Source organism: Elephas maximus, chromosome 3 (genome assembly GCF_024166365.1).
Source record: "Elephas maximus indicus isolate mEleMax1 chromosome 3, mEleMax1 primary haplotype, whole genome shotgun sequence".
In the NCBI taxonomy this organism is placed as follows: Eukaryota; Metazoa; Chordata; class Mammalia; order Proboscidea; family Elephantidae; genus Elephas; species Elephas maximus.
In genome coordinates this window covers 96,472,622-96,478,259 of record NC_064821.1, presented here as the reverse complement: position 1 = coordinate 96,478,259, position 5,638 = coordinate 96,472,622, and positions in this window count along the sequence as shown.

The window sequence follows — 5,638 nt, the reverse complement described above, 5'->3', positions numbered from 1 at the left end:
GCCACTTCCGGCCCGCGCGCCCTGGCCCCACCCACAACCAGGCCCCGCCCACAGGCGCAGCCGGCCCCGCCCACAAGCCCTGCTTGGCCTCTGTCGGGCTGGAAAGTTGCCGGTACCTGTGGTTTCTAAGTCTCACACTACGTGGTAAGTGGGAAAGGGAGCTCAGAAGCAGCTCCCTTCTCCATTTTTTGGAGCAGGATGGAAACTGGAGCTGAAGAAAGCTTTCGGAAACTGGTAAATCTAATTTTAAATCCAGGCTCTGCCCCTGGGAGACAATGGGCACATTTTTAAACCTCTAAGAACTAGGAATCATGACCCATGGTGGCAGTAAGCAGTATATGGTGGCGATTGTTACTATTATTAATAATCTGTGACTTTTAACCAGTTGAAGATCTTTGGCATGATTGTTAACGTTGCACAGCTGCCCTGTGAGCAACTGAGCAGGCATTAAAGAAAATAAGAACAGAAACTAGGGAGTCGCCCGATCCAGCCACCTATTCTAATGCAGAAAGTCCCTTTACAGCAAGATCCACTCTTTTTTTTTTTATTTTTTGATTTTATTGTACTTTAGATGAAGGTTTACAGAACAAACTAGTTTTCCATCAAGAAGTACACATATGGTTTTATGACATTGGTTAACAACGCCATGACATGTCAAAATTCTCCCTTCTCAACCTTGGGTTCTGTATTACCAGCTATCCTGTCACCTCCTTCCTTCTAGTCCTTTCCCCAGGGCTGGTGTGCCCCTTTAGTTTCGTTTTCTTTTATGTGCCTGTCTAATCTTTGGCCGAAGGTGAACCTCAAGAGTGACTTCATTACTGAGCTGAAAGCATGTCTGGGGGCCGTACTCTCAGGGTTCCTCCAGCCTCTGTCAGGCCAGCAAGTCTGGTCTTTTTGAGTTAGAATTTTGTTCTACATTTTTCTCCAGCTCTGTCTGGGCACCTCTGTTGTGACCCCTGTCACAACAGTCAGTGGTGGTAGCTGGATACCAACTAGTTGTACTGGACTCAGTCTGGTGGAGGCCATGTTAGATGCAGTCCATTAGTCCTTTGAACTAATCTGTCCCTTGTATGTTTAGTTTTCTTCATTCCTCCTTGCTCCCAAAGAGGTGAGAGCAGTGCAGTATTCTAGATGGCCGTTCACTGGATTTTAAGACCCCAGACACTACTCACCAAAGTAGAACGTAGAACATTTTCTTTATAAAGTATGTTATGCCAGTTGAGCCAGGTGTTCCCCGAGACCATGGTGCCCACAGCCCTCAGCCTAGCAATTCAATCCCTCAGGGAGTTGGATGTGTTTATGGAGCTTCAAGTTGTACTTGTCTTATACAAGTTCCATAAACACATCCACCAGACTGAGTCCAGAACAACTAGTTGGTACCCAGCTGCCACCACTGACTGTTGTGACAGGGGTCACAATAGAGGTGCCCAGACAGAGCTGGAGAAAAATGTAGAACAAAATTCTAACTCAAAAAGAAAGACCAGACTTGCTGGCCTGACAGAGGCTGGAGAAACCCTGAGAGTATGGCCCCCAGACACGCTTTCAGCTTAGTAATGAAGTCACTCCTGAGGTTCACCCTCCATCCAAAGATTAGACAGGCCCATAAAACAAAATGAGACTAAAGGGGCACACCAGCCTAGGGGCAAGGACTAGAAGGCAGGAGGGGACAGGAAAGCTGGTAATATTGAACCTAAGGTTGAGAAAGGAGAGTGTTGACGTGTCATGGGGTTGTTAACCAATGTCACAAAACAATATGTGTACTAACTGTTTAATGAGAAACTAGTTTGCTCTGTAAAACTTCATCTAAAGTTCAATAAAAAAAAAAGAAAAATCAAATGACACATTGCATTGGGCAAATCTGCTGCAAAAAACCTCTTTAAAGGGTTAAAAAGCAAAGATGTCACCTTGAAGACTGAGGTGCCTGACCAAGCCATGGAGTTTTCAATCGCCTCATATGCATGTGAATGCTGAAGAATGAATAAGGAAGACTGAAGAATTGGTGCCTTTGAATTGTGGTGTTGGTGAAGAATATTAGATATACCATGGACTGCCAAAAGAACAAACAGATCTGTCTTGGAAGAAGTACAATCAGAATGCCCCTTAGAAGCAAGGATGAGGAGACTTCGTCTTACGTACTTTGGACATGTTATCAGGAGGGATCAGTCTCTGGAGAAGGACATCATGCTTGGTAGAGTACAGGGTCAGCGAGAAAGAGGAAGACACTTAAAGAGATGGATTGACACAGTGGCTACAACAATGGGCTTAAACATAACAATGATTGTGAGTATGGTGCAGGACCAGGTAGTATTTCATGCTATAGTATGCAGAGTCTGTAGTACACAGAGTTGGAACCGACTCAACAGCACCTAACAACAACACACACTCTATCCTTCTTCCCTGCTTTATTCTTTTCTGTCTGTCTCATCACCATCTGAAATACTATATATTTCACCTATTTATGTGTTTGTTGCCTGTATCCCCCCAGTAAGAATGTAAGTTTCCAGTATTATGTAAGCTCCCAGTATTATATAAGCAGCAGTCTTTTTGTTTTGTTGTGTGCTGTATCCCCAGCCCCTAGAATAGTACCTGGCACAGAGTAGGCACTCGGTAAATATTTGTGGATTGAATGAATGAATGAGATACTTCTGCAATAGCCTACTACTAGTGCCCCTATCTCTGATTTCTTCTCTGTTCTGGCCCAGTATCCACACTGCTGCCAGCTATCCTTCTATACATAGCCTGCCTCTCCTTTAATGACCACCACCTGTGCAGGAGAAAGTCAGGTCCTCCTCCCCAAGGTACTTGTGACTCGTCTAGATATGGTCCTAACCCTCCTCTCCAGCCCCATCTCTCCTTCCTTTCCCCTCTGGATGTTTAGGCTCCACCCACACATCAACCTTTCCCCAGTCCTTGATGTCCTTTTGTGACTCTTTGGCATCTGTTGTTCTGCTTGCTATGCCTGGAATGTTGTCTTCTTCCTTTTTCTCTGCTGTCCACTCCTGCACATTCCTTTGGGAAACTGCTTCAAAACATAGATCACATGTCACCTCCTTTAGGGAGCCCCCCAGACCCTCCTTCTCATGGGATCTTGTAATGCCCAGCACACGTCCCATCATGGCACTCACCGCATGGCACAGAGTGGTCAAATTATGGGAATTTGAAATAGTGTGAGGGAACAGAGTTGTTGTTAGGTGCCGTTGAGTCAGTTCAAACTCATAGCGACCCCATGTACAACAGAACGAAACACTGCCTGGTCCTGTGCTATCCTCACAATCGTTGTTAATGTTTGAGCCTGTCGTTGCACCCACCGTGTCAATCCATCTTGCTAGGGTCTTCTTCTTTTTCTCTGACCTTCTACTTTACCAAGCATGATGTCCTTCTCCAGGGATTGATCCCTCCTGATAACATATCCACAGTATGTGAGACTAAATCTCACCATCGTTGCTTCTAAGGAGCATTCTGGCTGTACTTCTTCCAAGACAGATTTGTTCGTTCTTCTGGCAGTCCATGGTATATTCAATATTCTTCACCAACACCATAATTCAAAGGCATCAATTCTTCAGTCTTCCAAAACAAAACAAAACAAAACCCATTGCTGTTGAGTTGATTCCAACTCACAGTAACTCTATAGGACAGAGTAGAGCTGCCCCATAGGGTTTCCAAAGAGTGGCTGGTGGATTTGAACTGCTGAAATTTTGGTTAGCAGCCAAGCTCTTAACCACTGCACCACCAGGACTATGTGCTCATTAAATATTAGCCATCCTCCTTCTCAGCCTCGTTATTATTCCAGCTCAATACAACCTCAAGCCTATGGTTGCCCCAAACCTCACAAGAGATGGAGAGTTTCCATAACTGGGAGAATTCCTTCCCTTCATCTCTCCTCCTACCTGACACAGAACTAGAGTACTGACTGTGATTGATTGTCACAGAAAATCAGCATGCTATTCAGTTCTTTGCCAATCCTATTTTGAAATCTGTGGGAAAACATTTGGGTTTTCCCAAAATAGTCAGAAAGACTATTATAGCCCTGGTAAATCAAAGCTGGCCAGAAGCCAGCAGAGCCTTCAGGGTCTTGTCCCTAGTTTTTGCCTTGTCCACTCCTCCTTTTATGGGCTGTTCTGACCACCTCCTCACATTCCTGGAGGCCTCACAGGACCCTCTGACTCAGCCACAGCCACTGTGAGCCAGGTCCAGAGTTGTCTTCAAATCCCAGAGCCAGAGAACATTTAGGAAGCTAAGATCCCCTTACTCCTCCTCAAGAAGAAGCCCAGCTCTTGCCGTCTTTGAGATTAGGACCTTTTAGGGATACATAAAAGGATGATAAATGCTAGAAGAAGATTATAGGGTGGTAAGATTTGGGGTGGCCAATATTGAGGGCTGGGGTGGGAGTTGCTTCTGATTGGGAGGTTCTGACCTGGGATTGCTAAAGCATCTGAGGCAAGTTCAGAATAGAGAGTAGGAAGTTGACTCCCTAGACTTTCTTCTCCAGCAGGGTTCAGAACCTTTCCACTTTTTTTCCCATGGACCTCATGTTCTGAAAAGTTTTAGCTACCAAATTGCATTTTAAAAATAATCCATTAATTCATTTCTTTATTAAACATGCCCACACGGATGGTGGTATAAGCTAGGGAAGAGCCTAAGGGGGATTGTTGGAGTAAAAGGCCAGGCAGGAGATACAAGTCTTGCAGTGCTCTAGGATTTGAAGGTACTGGCTTGGGCAATGCTCTGGAGACCTGAACAGTTATCCATAGCTCAGCCACAAATTTTCTCTGTGAACTTGGGCAAGTCACTTCCTCTCTTAGCCTCAGTTTGGAAAATGAGGGTGTTATGGATTGAATTGTGCTTCTCCAAAAGGTATGTTGAAATCCTAACCCCTGTACATGTGAATGTGACCTTATTTGGAAATAGGTTCTTTCTTTGAAGATGTTATGAGTTAATGAGGCCATATGGGGGGGGGGCAGGGGTGCTAATCCCTTCTCATTGGTGTCTTATAAAAGGGGAGAATAGACATGGAGACAGAGTCAAAAAGGTGGCAGACACCAGGTGAAGATACATCCACAAGCCAAGGAGTGCCAAGAGTTGCCTGGGTCTACCAGAAGTCAGAATTTGGACTCCTAGCCTATAGAACTGTGACAATAAATTTATGTTCTTTAAAGCCACCCACTTTGTGGTGCTTTGTTGCAATAGCTCTAGGAAACATACACAGTGGGCCTGACAGCATCATCTCTGTGATCCTCCTGCTGTGGTCATGTCCCCCAGTCATGCTCAGGTTCCTGAGGGATACCGAGATCTGGCCCAGTGCCTGCCCTTTATTCCTGAGAGGGGCTCTGCCGTGTTTACTTTCTATCCTGGAAATCTGGACTGGCCTTAACCAAAAGAGACCTGAAGCCACTTTATTTCACTCTGAAAACTTTGGGACATGGTTTCTAATCTAGGGGCTCCCAAATCCTTCTGGGTCCCTGATGATCAAAAAGCCAAGCAAGGATGTCCATTTGCCTTCAGGCACTGGACAGAGTTTCAGGTTGCTTTGGCCAGAAGGGTATCATCTGTGCGTGGTACTTATCCCTGCTTTAGCCCTTCTACTGCCACTTCAGGCCCATTGGACCAGATGTCCTTGGATAAAACATGGCCTAGATCA